Genomic DNA, 14,352 nt, shown 5'->3' on the forward strand with positions numbered 1-14,352 from the left:
GCAGGGGAAGCTTCCCCTGAGCTGAGCGGATGATGGCACATTTGCAACAAGCATGTAGTATATCCACTCAGCTAGTGCGGCAGGGGAAGCTTCCCCTGAGCTGAGCGGATCTCGGCATATTTGCAGCGAGCATGTTGCTGTAGTAAGTTGAAAAGCTATCCCTCGGTTGGCTAGTGTGGGATTGGATGCTGCGGAGACATCTTCCTGAGGGAGTAGAGAGAGGGACGGGTGTGTGGGACGGGTGGCTGGAGTCATGATGATCCTCCGGGCTTTCCTTATACGCCGCCTGGTGCAGATGTCCTGGAGGGAGAGAAGCTCACCTTCGACGATGTGGCTGGCGGTACGCGCAACCCTTCCAGAACTTTATGGTTGCCAGCATGCTGTTTCCGAACCAGACAGTTTTGCAGCCCATCAGGATGCTCTTTATAGTGCAGGTGTAAAATGTTCTGGGGATGCTGGGGCTTGTTCCTATCTTCCTCGGCCATCTTGGGAAGAAGAGACGTTGAGTGCCGTCTTCGGCGCTGCGTCAGTGCGTAGGTCCAGGTGAGATCCTCGCTGATGTTAACACGAGAACTTAAAGCTGCTCACTCGCTCCGCAGAGGTCTGTCGATAGTGGTGGGTTTGTGTTCTCTGCTCTGTCACCTGAAGCTCCTTCTGTGATGTCGGCTTTGCCCATCCGTGCCGCTTTTCGACTGTTTTAATGAGCTGGGTAGCATATCAACCGATGCATAAAACAGAATTGGGGAGAGGAATGACGTAACCATGATGTAGCATAACATAGCCTAGCAAGGCGTAGCATGACCGAGCGTGGCATAACATGGCCTAACAAGGCATAACTTGACCTGGCGTAACAGGATGGGACATGGCGTAGAATGGCATAACCTAGGATAGCGAGGCGTATCGAGGCATAGCATTACCTAGCAAAACGTAACATAGCATAGCAAGCATTGCATGGTATGGCCCGTCGTGACATGCATGCAAAACATAGCTTAACATGGCGAAGCATACATGGCATGACGTAGCTTAACACCACGAGGCATACACTAGCCTAGCATGACATAGCGTGGCCTAGAATGATGTAGCGTGACATAACGTAGCATAGCATGAAATCACGTAGCCTAGCCTGCGTAACGTAGCGTAGCATGACGCGGCGTGGCATAACAGACTGGACAACACACCAGCCCTAAGGTCGCCTCCGGCTCAACAAATGCGCCATTGAAAGCAAACACACGCGCCGTATCGATTAACAGTAAGTTTAAAGCATATTCAAACATTCCTTTCGGCTCGGGTATCCGGTAGTAATCACGGCCGCTTATAGTTCCATATCGCGAACACGAAGGAAGACAGCTTGCAGTTTGAACTCTGAATAGCAGCAGAGTTTAGCCGCTGAACGGCTCTATGAATGGGAATTTAAATGGTCGGGTAATACGGATGTCGTAACCTGATAGGAGCACGTCGTGGCCTGCCAGAACGCGATGCTTGATATAGCAAAGTAAAGTACAGATACGTGAAATTTCTACATAAGTACAGTAACAAAGTATTTGTTCTCCGCATTAGTATTGAAGTATTTGTACTTCGTTACATTACAACACTGAGGCAGTCTGTGGTGCAACATGGCATTGGTGGATGGAGCGAGACATGATGTCCCAGATGTGCTCAATTGTATTCAAGTCTGTGGAACGGGCGGGCAAGTCCATAGCATCAATGCCTTCGTCTTGCAGGAACTGCTGTCACACTCCAGCCACATGAGGTCTAGCATTGTCTTGCATTAGGAGGAACCCAGGGCCAACCGCACCGGCATATGGTCTCACAAGGGGTCTGAGGATCTCATCTCAGTAACTAATGGCAGTCTATGGTCACAACATATGATGGATCACAGATTTCGGTGTAACACGTGCATTAGAATATATATATATTTGTTTTGTAAATTATCGGGTAAAGCTTTATAATAACATCACACTATTAGGCATTAGTTAAGCATGAGTAAATACTTAATTAATTATTTACAAATTATTGTTTTTATATTACTAGGCATTAGAAACCAGTTTATAAATATCATAAATGCTTTATTGATTAATAAAGCATACCTATAATTTGCCTAATAATTGCATTTACATACAGGTGCGTCTCAATAAATTAGTATGTTGAGGAAAAGTTAATTTGTTTCAGTAATTCAACTCAAATAGTGAAATTTGTGTTTATATAAATTCAGTACACACAGACTGAAGTAGTTTAAGTCTTTGGTACTTTTAATTGTGATGATTTTGGCTCACATTTCACAAAAACCCACCAATTCATTATCTCAAAAAATTCAAATATGTTGACATGCCAAGTTTTGTATTTCATTTGCAAACTAAGGTCCTAGAGTCTGGAGGAAGGCTGGAGAAGCTCATAGCTCAAGTTGCTTTTAGTCCAGTGTTAAGTTTCCACAGTCTGTGATGATTTGTGGTGCATTGCCATCTGCTGGTGTTTGTCCACTGTGTTTTTAGAAAACCAAAGTCACTGCACCCATTTACCAAAAAATCTTAGAGTACTTAATGCTTCCTTCTGCTGACCAGCTGTTTAAAGCTGATTTCATTTTCCTCAGGATTTAGCACCCGCCCACACTGCAAAAGCACCAAAAGTTGGCTAAATGACCATGGTGTTGGTGTGCTTGACTGGCCAGCAAAATCACCAGACCTGAACAAGAGGAAAATGAGAAACAAGAGATCAAAAAATGCACATGAGCTGAATGCCACTGTCAAAGAATCACTGGCTTCCATACCACCTCAGCAGTACCACAGACTGATCACCACCATGCCATGCCGAATTGATGCAGTAATGAAAGCAAACCAAATTTAAACATGCGAGTTGTCAGTATGAATGCCATACCCGGGATAACAAAGACCGCCACTGGCAATATAGTCTGCTATAGGGTGCTGGTGGAAATTAGGCTACAGTTAGTCAAGGAAGGAAAAGAGGAAGAAGGGTTCGTAGGCAGAGAGAGAAGAGGAAAGGCAGGAGTATAAGTCTGAAAATAGGGACTCTTAATGTTGACAGGGAAAGGTAGACAGCTGGCAGACATGATGGAGAGAAGAAAGGTATATATACTGTGTGTGCAGGAAAACAGGTTGAAGAGGAGCAAACTACAGTATTTTATTATGGTGTAGATTCTGGTGGTGACCAAAGAGGCTCACCAGTACAGGGAAAAAAGAATGGTCTTCCCTACTTCTCCACTGGTGTTGCTGAACCTCTAGACCGCCCTGGCCCATGGAGAGAAGCTCCTTGTGGAAGAGAGGATCCCCGCACCAATGCATCAGCAGAGTCTGAAAATGAACATGTTACATATATAAAAAGCACTATACAAATAAACGTGAATTGAATTAAATATAAGTACATTTCATTTAATACCATTTATAGTCTATGCATTTTTATGGCATGTTTAAATTTTTTTTTTACATAAATGTGTAAGTTTTTGCATAATTACAGCAATTGCCAGTGTAAATATTTGCAAAATACTGTTTGTTTTAATTGCAGAATACATGACAAGCACAGAGCTGAGGTGACAAATAAAAATAAAAATGCAGTGATCAAGTCAAGTCGGGGGCACGGTGGCTTAGTGGGTAGTACGTTTGCCTCACACCGCCAGGGTCGGGGTTCGATTCCCGCCTCCGCCTTGTGTGTACGGAGTTTTCATGTTCTCCCTGTGCCTCGGGGGTTTCCTCCGGGTACTCCGGTTTCCTCCCCCAGTCCAAAGACATGCATGGTAGGTTAATTGGGATCTCTGGAAAATTGTCCGTAGTGTGTGATTGCGTGAGTGAATGAGAGTGTGTGTGTGCCCTGCGATGGGTTGGCACTCCATCCAGGGTGTATCCTGCCTTGATGCCCGATGACGCCTGAGGCTCCCCGTGACCCGAGAAGTTCGGATAAAGTGGTAGAAAATGAGTGAGTGATCAAGTCAAGAAGCTTTTATTGTCATTTCAACCATATACTGTACACAGTAGCTGTTGCAGTACACAGTGAAATGAGACAACGTTTCTCCAGGACCGTGGTGCCACACAAAACAAAGACAGAGCTAAGGACTTACTAAGTAGTCCTAGCCACCTAAAGTGCATCTATGCAAACTAGTGCAAACAGTGCAAGACAAGACAAACAATACAGACAAGACAGTGCAGGACAAAAGACAGTGCAAATAAAAAAAATTACAAGACAATACACAAAAGACAAAACATTAAGTTAGGTGTGCAGAAATACTGGAATGAACACAGTGTTATAGCAGCAGTTACCCGAGATAGTATCTAATGAAATCTGAACATACGGCATTTAGCAGACACCCTTATCCAGAGTGACTTAATATTTATTTAAATGTATACAACTGAGCAATTGAGGGTTATGGATCTTGCTCAGGGGCCCGTTATAGTGGCAGCATGGTGGACCTGGGATTCAAACACCATGTGCAGAGGGTCACCCTTGGGGCCCAGGAAACTTATCAAAGACCTGAAAGGTCCCACTGGGCTGGACAAGAGTGGAGTGAGCCTCTTCAAAACACTTTTGAGTAAAAATAAAAAAAAGCTCAGTATTGAAAGAGTGGTATACTAAGTGAACATATACTGTATGAATGTATGGACTGTGTGTATTTACAGAGGCCAATGATAAGGTGTGGGCAAGGAGTGCATCCAGGATTCAACAGACATGAGCATGTACAGAGTGGCACATAGCATGACCATCAAAGACGTGGACTACAAATGTCTGTACTAAAACGATTCCAGGTAGATAAATTTAGTCTATATACTTTTAACAAAGAAAATACAGGACATTTTAATACACTTTATCGTAACGTTCGGGTCCCCACTGTGCAGCTCGGCTCCCACTGTGCACAAAAAAAATGCCCTCCAGTCAGGTACAGCCTCACACAACTTGGGCCAGCCTCATCGCTCTCTTCGGGAGTGCCTATATTGAATGCCAGTCAGGCTTGCACATTACCCATCACTGACATATTTGTGAGCAGGGCAAGATCTACACAATACAAGCATAAGAGGAAACACCCATCCAAATTAGGAACAAATCTGTCAAGGGTGCAAAATCCTCCGGTTTTTACACTTTGTGGCCAACAACTTTATCTCTGTTGTCGACCAGCTGAAAGCTGAAGGGCCATACAAACTGTAATTTTTTTAAATGCTTTTTTATTTGGTGTGTGTACATGGTTTGCCCAGTTCTTGTACTGTGTTTATTAAGGTTATGTGGAGAAATAAATTGACCAGTATTCTGCTGAACAATTGGACTTATCTTGTTCTATTCTTTATATAGCTAGTACTACTACACTGGTACATTTGTTTCTCATTGTATTCATTTTTGACTTATTCTGTATCATGTTCACTAATACTGTAATGCTGTGATTTTTCAAGTGTTGCCCCCTCCCTAAGATAAATATATTTTACATAATATAATCAACACCTGGAGTATGTTTCTTTAGACACAGATACTGTATAAACTGCAGGTGAAGCCTGATATCACTCTGCTGGGCCAAATAAAAGGTCAAACATTATCATGTCTGTGGTATATACAATGAAAAGGAAGGGCACAATTGGGTTCCATTCTGAGCCTGGTTCCTCTCAAGGTTTCTTCCTCATATCATCTCAGGGAGTTTTTCCTTGCCGTCGTTGCCTCCGGCTTGTTCATTAGGGATTGGGATGGATATATAGTATTTTAAATTTTAAATGAATAATTTTAAATGAACCTTAAACTTTATTTGTATATATTCATTTATTTATTTTCCTTCTTATTTCTTCTTCTTCTTCTTCTTCTTCTTCTTCTTCTTCTTATACATTTATTTCTTTTTTTTCTCTCTCTTCTGTTTCCATACTTCTGTAAAGCTGATTTGAGACCATGGGAATTGTCAAATACAAATAACGCTATACAAATACATTTTAATTTGTTTTTTGAATTTGAATTATCAATCTGCAGAATGTTCATCACGGACTGTTTATTATCACCAGAGATTTCAATCATGCAAATCTCATAACAGTGCTCCCTAAATTCCACCAGTATGTGGGACATTGCAGCAAGAGGGGCAAACATGCAGGATCTTGTTAACACAAACATCCCTGGCGCATACCGTGCAGAGCCCTGACCCACCACGGCTACTCACACATCTCTGTTATGCTAAGACCAGCATACAGACCACTCATCAGATGCTCTATACCGGTTCTGAAGCAGGCAAAAACCTGGCCAAGAGCCACCTCTGCTATTCAGAACTGTTTGGCGATTCCATCAACTTGGAAGAGTACATAGCATCAAGTGTCCCGCTACATCAGCAAGTTCATTATGGATGTGACCGTCTTCAAGATCATAACCACATGTTTCAACCAGAAGCCATGAATGACTGCTAAGGTGCATGTGTGGCTTAAAAGTAGAGATTCCACCTTCAAGATGGTCAGGCCCTTAAAGAGGCAAAGCCACTTCTTGGACAGCAGAGACACCCGGCACATGTGACATCCAGGCGATCACGAACTACAGGACATCCTTACCTGTTTTTGACCGTGGCGCCTCCCTACCAGATGTGCTGAATGAATTCTATGCTCTGTTTGAGGTGCAGAACCACGTAGCAGCAAGGAAGACCATCCCTCCCAATAACGATCAGGTACTCTGTCTATCCATGGCCAATGTGAAGAGAACTCTATGCATAGTTAATCCACAGCAGGCTGCTGGACCAGACAACATTCATGGCAGGGTGCTCAAGGAAAGTGCAGAACAGCTAGTGGATGTCTTCACTGACATCTTCAACATTTCCAGGTTATTTCCCTGAGCATCACTGTCTGGTTTGGGAACTGTACCATCTTGGACCACAAGACCCTGCGGCGGATAATGAGGACAGCTGGGAAGATCATTGGAGTCTCTCTTCCCACTATTATGGACATTTACACCATACGCTGCATCCACAAAGCCAACAGCATTATGGATGACCCCACACACCCCTCACCTTTCTGCCATCTGGAAAAAGGTACCAAAGCAATCCATAAGCCATCAGACTCCTCAATAACTGAACTGAACTGTACCGAGCACAATATTGTACACAAACATCACCTGTATGGACTGACCACCAAATGCACACTCTTCCAGTATACATCCATTTACACAGCACCACCCATATCAAACTGTTTACATGCTGTTTTTGCACACTGTTTTTGCTCTTTGCACATGCTTTCACATTTCACTATATTGCTGTTTTGCACAATACATTACAATACCGCATATAACTGCTGATATTATATTAAGTGTTGATTCCAGTATACTGGTTGACGCTGCTTTTGTGTATTGTCTTTTGTCTAATGCTTTGTATTGTTTGTTTGCACTGTCTTTTTGTCTTTTGTCTTGCACTGTTTCATGACAATTGCACCAGTTTACACAGATGCACTTTTTGTGGCTAGGACTAACTTACTAAGTCCGAGCTCTGTCTTTGTTTTATGTAGCACCATGGTCCTGGAGAAACTTTTTCTTATTTCACTGTGTACTGCAACATCTACAGTATACTGTATATGATTGAAATTACAATAAATGCTTCTTGACTTGACTTTACTTGTCTGCCAGATGTTTGGCTGAGGGAGAGAAGGAGAGCGTAATTTGAAAATTCATCTGAAAAGCAGTGATATGAAAACCCATGTTAGAATATGACCTCACCAAGAGATTGAGCATAGAGTGAGAACACGAAAGGACAAAGTACTGAGATGTGGGCGACACCAATAAAGAGTCTGAATGGTGCAGATGTGGATCCCCTTTCTATCACCTGGTATGACCAGCCCTCCAAGAAGGGAGCACCATTGCCATGCTGCCATTGCCAAATTCATGATTTCTGAAGATGGACAATAGAGTCTTGTGGTTAACTGCTTTAGAAACTGCTGAAAGGTCAAGGAGGATGAGGACTGATGTAAAATTTGGCTGTGGAATGTTCTGTGTTGAAGTCTGAAGACTGGTTGAAGACTGGTTAGGATCTTGAATATTGTTCTGTGAGAGATAGAGTGACAGTTGATTGTAGACAGTTTAGTGCAGCTCTGTGTGGTAATTATTGCAGTGGTGGCTTCTTTTCATAAACACAAAATAGTGCATGAACTCTGATAATAGATAGTTACTACTCATTGCTAGTATTTACCACAGGAATTTGCTACTCTTTTCTTTTTAGTGTGCATTCCCACAAGTGCTATGGAGGCACTATGTGAACTCTATGAGGCTATTAGTGACCAGCAAAATGCTCACCCCAATGTACTGTTTATTATCACCTGAGATTTCAACCATGCAAATCTCAAATTGGTGTTCCCTTCATCAGAAAGTGAAATTTGCAGTGAGTGGGGCGAACACACTGGACCTTGTTTACACAAATATCCCTGGCACATACCACACAGAGCCCCACCCCAGCTCGGCTACACATCTTTGTTATGCTTTTCCAGCATGTAGACCACTCCTCAGATTTAAACAGGTTCTGAAGCAGGTGAAAACCTGGCCAGCAGGAGCCCCTCAAGTTTTTAGTTCACTGACAGGCACATGTTCAGGGAGGCTGCATGACACCCGGCACATGTGTCAAGGCATTATGGCAATCACTAACTACAGGACTACTTCACCTAACACTTATAGTCATGCCTGACTACTATGCTGTAATCAGTAAGTGCAGACAAATGTGGCAGTGGGGAAGACCATCCGTTCTACGAATGACCAACTGCTCTGTCTAACCACAGATGATGTGAGAACTCTATGCAGAGTTAACCCATGGAAGTCTGCTGGACCTGACAACTTTCCTAGCAGAGTGCGCATGGAATGTGCAGAATAGCTAGCAGATGGGTGTTAAAAGGATGATATCTGGGTTTTGATATCTAAAAACACTATTCCATCACAGTTCAGTAGTGAGGTCTTGAAAAATTAAAAGTATCAGGAGCAAATTAGTTAATGTTCAACCCATGACAGCATCTCGTGACCTACTCTCACCTAAAGCTCTACACTCACAATTACAGTGCTTTACAAATACAGGACTGGAAGAGCTAGATAAACTTATTATTACAGCTAAATCAACAACTTGTCTGCTAGATACCATTAAACTAAATTAATAAAACTAAAGTTTTACATACAGCTGGTGAGTCTCTTCTTATTATTATGAACTCTTCATTATCTTTAGGCCACGTCCCTAAATCCTTCCAGTTGGCCACTATTAGGCCCCTCATTAAGAAACCTAATTTAGATCCTAATGAACTATCAAATTACAAGCCGATTTCAAACCTTTCGTTTATGTCTAAAATATTAGAAAAGGTTGTGTTTGCTCAACTGTGCTCCTTCTTACAGGAAAACAATATCTTTGAAAAGTTTCAGTGAGGTTTCAGACCCAATCATATCACAGAAACTGCACTTGATGAAAGTTACAAATGTCTTGTTCTTAGCTTCGGACCAAGACTGCATGTACTATTAGTTCTACTTGATCTTAGTGCTGCATTCGATACTATATATCACAACATTCTCCTAGATCACTTACAAAATTACACAGATATTCAGGGACAGGCTTTAAGTTGGTTAAGATCCTACCCGTCTGATTGATACCATTTTGTAGATTTAAATGGTGAATCCTCCAATTTATTGCCAGTTAATCCCTCAAGGATCAGTTCTAGAACCTCTACTTTTCTCAATATACATGCTTCCCTCAGGGAACATCATTAGAAGGCATGGGCTTAGTTTCCATTGTTATGCTGACGATACCCAGATACAAACCTCATCAAAACCAGATGAAATATCGAAATTGTCTAAATTAGTGATGTGCGGATCGATACTAAAGTATCAATATTTACGATCCCATCGTCACCTGCTGTAGTATCGATTCTCATATAAAAAGATCGATATTTAAACTCAGTAATTTTGAGTGAGTGTTTGTTATCATAAGTAACTTGCTGTCACCAGAAAAGTCTAATTATATCCGGTTAGGGGAAGGAACTACTTCTCCTTCCACCGGTCAGGTGTGTGTGTGCACTGGAGATCTGTGATGGAGCCGGGTGCTGCAGCCCTTTATTTTCCCCCTACGTTTCGAGGTAATGAGCAAAAAACGGAACAGAGTCAAGGGGAAAACTGTAAACATGCTCTTATTCCTAAACAAAAACATGTGAATGAGGACAGGTTTCAGAACAGACTCAGGTTTAAAATTTTCAGGGGAGCCTATTTCTATTTATTTTTTTGTAAACATGAATGTTTTGTGAAAACAATTTGAGTTAACGGTTTTCAAGGGTGCCTGATTTACATGTGTTGTAAAGAACAACAAAAAGTGGATATAGAATATTTTGTTTCAAAACAAATGTTTATGTTTATTGTAAAAATGTTTATGTTTATTGTAAAAAAAATTGAGGTACTGATTTTTAAGGGTGCCTGATTTGCATTTGTTGTTAAGAACAGCAAAAAGTGGATATGGAATGTTTTGTGACAAGGTTAAGAGTCAAATTTTTTTATTTGTGTGTAATTTTCAACCTGTTTTACAAGTTTGAGATTTTCATTATAATTAAATATTATGAGAGTTTATTGTCTTGTCATTATGCAGCTATAATTTGGAATTGGAAAGCCTACAGCCTACTTTTTTAATTTACTTTAAACTAGTTGTCATATCACACTACACATAAAATATGTAAAAAGTAATGGTATCGGTATCGGCAATACCAGCCTGGGTATTACTGGGTATCGAATCGAATAGGAATTAAGTGGTATCACACATCACTAGTCTAAATTAACTGAGTGCATTAAAGAGATAATTGATTGGATGGCCTGTAATTTTCTGTTGTTAAACTTTGATAAGATAGAAATACTACTTATCAGACCAAAAAAACAGTACACAAAAGCTCTCATATTTCAACTTCCATTTACAGGGATGTACTGTAACTACTAGTTCAACAGTGAAATATTAGGAGAGGGTGTTATATTAGACAGCAAATTGTATTTTGAAAATCATTTCGCCCATATTACAAAAACAGCCTTCTTCCTCCTTTTCCAAATATTTCTAAGCTAAGAAACATCCTATATTTATCTGATGCTGAGAAGCTAGATCATGCATTCCTGACCTCTAGACTGGACTATTGTGATGCATCACTAGGTGGTTGTCCTGCATCTTTAATAAATAGGCTACAGTAATCCAAACTGCAGCTGCCAGAGTTCTAACTAGGACAAGAAAATATGATCATATAACCCCAAACTGGCTTGAAGTGTGTTTGTATCTTGAATTTGCTACTATCTCTAGCAGCATTATTTTTCTCTTAAATAATGACAATTGGTTGAAAACAGTTCCAGTTTTACATAAAATTTGTGTGGCTGTATATAATACTAACATACTTTTATGTCATAAATTCATTCTAAAAAATGTAAACTAGTATTTGACAACAAATGTATCCGTTATCTGAACAAGAAGTAATCATATAAATAATATTCATGATTCATTCTTTCTGGGATTTCAGAATGTAGTTGTTATGAATGAAGCACCTGCCTCGCCTCCCGACCGCCACCAGAGGGAACCTTCGCCCGAGTTCTAGCGACTTCCGAACTACATCTCCCACAAACCACCGCTCCTGTCATAATTACACCACCAGCTGCTTTCAATCACATGCTTCCTATAAAGCATGAACTTGAACTTCCTTTCTCTGCGAAGTCTCTATTTGCTACGGCTGTTCTGAGCGTTCTCTTTCCTGTGGTTCCCGGTTAATTACTTTGTTCTGTTTTCCCTGTTTGTTGATTGTTTGCCGCCTGTCCTGACTTTCTGCCCGTATTCCGACCACGATTTCTGTCTCTCCTACATTACTGTGTTTGCTGGTTTTGACCCTTGCCTGTTGTACTACGAATTTGTTATTAAAGCTTCCAAATGGATCCTCTGCCTCACGAGCCATCATTACAGTAGTTAATACAAAAAAATTGTATGCCCTGTTAGTTTGATTCTTGAAAAAATTAATAGCTCTATTGTTGAGCCCTTGGTTCCACTTGTGAAGACTGCATTTGTTGTTAAAAATGATAGCACAGAGAGCTGTGGGTCAAAAGCCATTTCCAAGTCATTTCACAATTAGTGGTCAAGCCAATACAATACTCTGGAATCTACTAAAAAGAAATAAACCACTGGCATAGTAACAACCGGCCACTAAACAGGGTGGTCAAGGAAAGCAACAGCAGTTGCTGTAACATTGTCAAAGATGTGGAAAAAAAACACACACAAACCGAAACAGGGCAGGGGTGAAGGTTTTACAATCCACTGTTAGATGCAACCCACTCATCACTAGCAAGAATTGGGAGGCCAGGTTGGAATTTGAAAAAAAGAAGATGATTAATCTCTTTCAAAGCAATAGAAAGATCAAAGAATCTCATAATTCAAAACATAAAATGAAATCAAGGTCAGGCATGTTGAAAGGTGGTGTTATGGCTTGGTCTTACACGGTTGTTTCCGGACCTGGCTCACTAAGCTTCAATGATCTTGTAACTCATGATGGTAGCAGCAGAATGAACTAAAAATCTATGGAAACATTGTCTGCCATTTTACAGGAAATTTACCAATCTAATTGGGAGAAATTATTCATGCAGCAAATCTTTTTAAAAAATAACTTTTTGGATTTTTAAAAAGAGTTAAGAAACACTTGTTTTGTAAGCTATTGTTAGTTTCAACTAAAGTATAGATAGTTGAAAATGTAATAAATGGCTACAGTATAAATATTTTAATATATATTACTAGACATGTATACTATTACTGAATTTTTATCACTGGTCAAAATCTATTTAATCTTTGCTTTTAATGTTTATAAAAAGATGTAATTATGATTCATTTAGTCTGTGTAATATTTTCATAATCAAAAGCAGGTATTCCAGTGTAACAAAAAAGTATTTAATGCACCTCATATAACACCCAGATTGTGCATATATATATGGTGCATATATAACTACTACCAAAACCATGTTGTTATTCAAAACTAATCAACCAATCAGTTTTATGAATACATGTTTTAGTAATATCACAAGTAATTGTGCTATTGTACTGAACTCACTATCCACTTTACTGAACATGGACTGCCAGGACATTCATGCAGTCTAATCATCAAATGAGACAATTTTGTGTTAGAATCCCACTGCAACAAATCATGCAGATGCAGGTCAAAAGCTTTAAATAACATTTATGTCAAACATCAAAATGAGGAATACCTCATTCTCTCTGACCGGTGGCATGATCTCTCTGACCGGTGGCATGTATATTAGTACCAGATGGGCTGGTTTGAGTATCTCCTGGGATTTTTACAGACAACACAATTATTGACCCATTATAGCCCAAATTGTTGCTCTTGGAAGATAGGACTAGAACCTGATGTGGTCTCCTGTTATGGATAGCTCAATGTTGATGTTTTGTGCATGCTAAGATGCTTTTCTTGTCACCACGGTCGTAGACGGTAATTATACAGGTTTTTATATCCTTACTGGCAGCTAGAACCAAATTAGACTTTCTCCACGTTATAAGCAAGGTGTTTCCACCCACTGAAAGAAGGGGAACACCATTTTGTGTAAACTCTAGAGACAGTTGCTTGTGAAAATTCCAGGATATCAGCAATATCTGAAGTACTGGAACCAGTCCTTGTACCAACATCCACAATCAAAGTCACAGAGTTCACACGATTTTTCCATTCTTATGTTTGATGGGAACAGAACTAAACTCTTGACCTGTATCTGCTACTGCCACCATACAATTGGCTTTTATTTGTTCACTGCATGAACGTACAGGTGTTCCTAATAATGTTATCGGTATGTATGTTTTTAAAGTACACCGCATTTACGATGTCCAACAATAAAACCTGATTATGTTTTGTGCAGCCAGCTAGCGGTTCACACATTAGCCTAGCCCTTTTCGTCATGAGTAGACGGCATTACGTCGAGTCGCTTCAAACGCCTCCGAGCTGGCTTTTATTATGCAGAAAGGTTGTTTTTTTTTTTAGTTTTTTTTTTATGTACCATACAGTTCGACCGTATAATAACACCGCCCGAGTTTGTAAGTTACCTCCAATTTTGCAACTTCAACTGCCGAAAGGTGGAACGGACGGGCGCATGAGTCAGCAGCTGTACAGTAGGCTCGTACAGTAAGCCAAGAAAATACCCGTAGATATTCAGGGACAATCCAGAGGTAAGACAGCGCACAAGGCGCCTTTGCCTTCGTGTGTCATTGCTTTAACATATTTTATTCCATCGCCAGAAGTCTCGCAGATGTCGCAGATTACCGCAATAAAACCTCTTTTCGTGTTTGGCTTTCGTTATAGCGCGAGAATTCTTTACACACCTATCGTATTCGCCATTTTGCTTCACTGTCTATAAAAGGTTCTTGTAGTGTAATATTTTCCTTTAACTACA

At 40.5% G+C, this 14,352-nt stretch overlaps 1 protein-coding gene and 1 long non-coding RNA gene across 10 annotated transcripts in view; one reads left to right on the forward strand and one right to left on the reverse strand.

The window, feature by feature from the left end:
- Positions 1-2,070: 2,070 nt before the first annotated feature.
- Positions 2,071-14,144, reverse strand: LOC113641745. Its single transcript, XR_003440397.2, has 3 exons — positions 14,006-14,144; positions 3,209-3,305; positions 2,071-2,679 (listed from the first exon to the last, which is right to left on the reverse strand). It is a non-coding gene; the product is annotated as an uncharacterized LOC113641745 (long non-coding RNA).
- znf512b (zinc finger protein 512B) overlaps positions 13,990-14,352 on the forward strand; it is a 111,264-nt gene continuing 110,901 nt past the window's right edge. For 7 of the 9 annotated variants that reach the window (XM_047806971.1, XM_047806964.1, XM_047806970.1 and 4 more), the window contains exon 1: positions 13,995-14,128. The gene's annotated coding sequence lies outside the window, so the exon portion shown is untranslated. Of the gene's footprint in view, positions 14,129-14,352 lie in introns of all 9 variants that reach the window. The other 2 variants (XM_047806967.1, XM_047806972.1) reach the window with 2 other exon arrangements.

The sequence above is a fragment of the Tachysurus fulvidraco genome, chromosome 23, assembly GCF_022655615.1.
Source record: "Tachysurus fulvidraco isolate hzauxx_2018 chromosome 23, HZAU_PFXX_2.0, whole genome shotgun sequence".
Lineage (NCBI taxonomy): Eukaryota > Metazoa > Chordata > Actinopteri > Siluriformes > Bagridae > Tachysurus > Tachysurus fulvidraco.